This window comes from Tasmannia lanceolata, unplaced genomic scaffold, assembly GCF_043159265.1.
Source record: "Tasmannia lanceolata isolate RefF3 unplaced genomic scaffold, GAP_Taslan_0.1 ptg000731l, whole genome shotgun sequence".
Lineage (NCBI taxonomy): Eukaryota > Viridiplantae > Streptophyta > Magnoliopsida > Canellales > Winteraceae > Tasmannia > Tasmannia lanceolata.
Window position 1 is genome coordinate 20001 of NW_027519400.1, and position 2531 is coordinate 22531.

Here is a 2531-nt window from a genome sequence, read left to right on the forward strand (position 1 = left end):
AGAATCCAGTACCTCTTGGTCGGGAATATCTGAATAGGACGAACCGGCCCCCGTGGATATCTTTGCTTCGGAACAAAACAATTCGAATTAGGCTCGGTCAACTGGAATGTGTATTCTCCATATAGGAGATCTTCCAATTGAGAAGATCCATCGACCTGAGACGAAGAGAAAGGTCTATCTATTTTATTTAGTTATTCAGTTAAACCAATGATTCGTTATTGGAGCAGATAGCAAGAACCATTTCATCGGACATGCGTCTTTTTTATTTTCCAATGAATTTACATCTTTCATTAATGGAAATTGTTTGATGTAGTGAGTAATAGGCTCTGGTTGTTCGCCGTTCAAGAATTCTTGTTTAGGCAGTTCATACCATCCATACATAGTGTTTTGATCTAAGATTTCAATTCTTCCATGTTTCAGCAGTAGCATATTGTTCCATGGAGCTAAGGTCCAAAGGAATAAACAAGTGTTTCCACGACTCTACCACCCGGTCAATTCTGTTCCACTTAATCCCTCTTTCATGGCCACATATCTTTCCGGCTAAGGAATGGGAAATCTTTCTCCTGTTACATGAATCAAATGTTTCATTTCATCCGGGAAAAGCCATCTCTTTCTCAACAATGCCTTTGTCATTTGATCCAATAGCGTTCCGTTAGATAGGAACAGATTTGATAAATACTGATAACTCTCGGATGGAGTATTAGAACGGAAAGATCCATTAGATAATGAACTATTGGTTCTAAGCCATCTCTGGCGATGAATCAACAATTCGAAGTGCTTTTCTTGCGTATTCTTGATGAACCAGCGTTTATATATAGATGTAGGAGGATTTGTTTGGGAAGTAATAAGCCCCTTTGACATCTCTTCATCTGCAAAGAATTCTCGACGTGAAAACACAGAGACAAAGGGCTGATCTTTGAATAGGAAAAAGAATGGATCTGCAGGGTCCCAAATGAATTGGCTTATTCGAAAAAAGCCTTGTTCTTTGGAAGATCTATCTCGTGTCTGGTACTGCATGGTTCCACTCTGCAAGAACTCCGAATCATTCTCTTGAAGCTCATCCTCTTTATGATAAATGATCCGCTTGCCCCGAAATGACCTGGCCCAATAGGGAAATCCCAATTCATTGGGCCTTTCGATACAATCAAATAGATTGCCACAAGGGCGCCATATTCTAGGAGCCCAAACTATGTGATTGAATAAATCCTCCTCTATCTGTTGCGGGTCGAGGGCTCCTTCTCCTTCCCCTTCTTCAAACTCCGATTCGTATTTTTCGTATAGAAATCTCTGATCAACGATAGAACAAGATCCATTTTGCATCATATCTAACGGATTCCTTGGTTCGGACCGAAGAAGCAATGTCACTCGATCATTATCAAACTGACTGCAATCTTTTTCTGTCCGTGAGGATCCCACCAGAGCGCCTTCTACTTCTAATTCTAATAGGCCATGAACTAGATCAGAATCATTCTCAACGAATCCATAAGAAGTGATCCCATTTTTTTCATCGGGTCCGGGTGGAGACCAAAGATCTTGAGCGACCGATCCGGCAGAACAACTCAAAAGATAAAGAAGTATCGTTAATTTCTTCATGCTCGTTCCAAGTTCGAAGTACCATTTGTACAAATAAGAATCCCCTTCCTTACATGATTTCTTCTTCATATAGATAGATATAGGATCTATGGGGCAATTACTTAGAAGTACATTTTGTGCAACAGCCCTTCCTATCTGATAGAAAAGGATCCCATGATCCTGAACCGATCTTACCTCGGATCGCAAATCCCAAGTTTGTCTATGAAGAGCTGATCTAATTGTATTAGTGTCTATAATTGATTTCTTCTGTGTAATACTAATTGATAGGGCCTCATTGGTAAGTGCTACAAGATCTCGTGCATTGGAACCCATGGTTATGGACCCGAATCCGTTAGTATGGGACATTTTCTTTTCCAAGCGAAATCCCTAGTATATGAAAGAATGAAAAAGTGCTTTCGTTGTTGTGGAATAAGAAGCCTTCGTATCTTAATGCATGTATTTAATTTATTCGGAGCTATTAGAGCGGGATCCACTTTTTGGGGAATATGAGTCGAAGCAATAACAAGAATATTTCTAGTGGAACATCTTTCACAATCTCTGGAGAGATAGTTCACTAATAGACCGAGGGATAAGTAATTCGACTCATTCACATACAGATCATGAATGTTTGGAATCCATATTATGCAAGGGGACATTGCTTTTGCTAATTCTAATTGAGGGGTGATATCAAATCGGTCTATTTTCGGCGTCATATACATAGTTAGCACATTCGTCATAGTTAGCAGCTCCGTATCAAGGTCATCATCAATATCGTCACTATCATCAATATTGATATCGTCACTATCATCAATATCGATATCATCAATAAGATAACCTTTAGGCTTGTCATCCAGGAACTTGTTCGAAAATACCGTAATGAAAGGAACATAGGAGTTTGTCGCTAGGGATTTGACCAAATAGGATCGTCCAGTTCCTATAGAACCTATCACTAAAATACC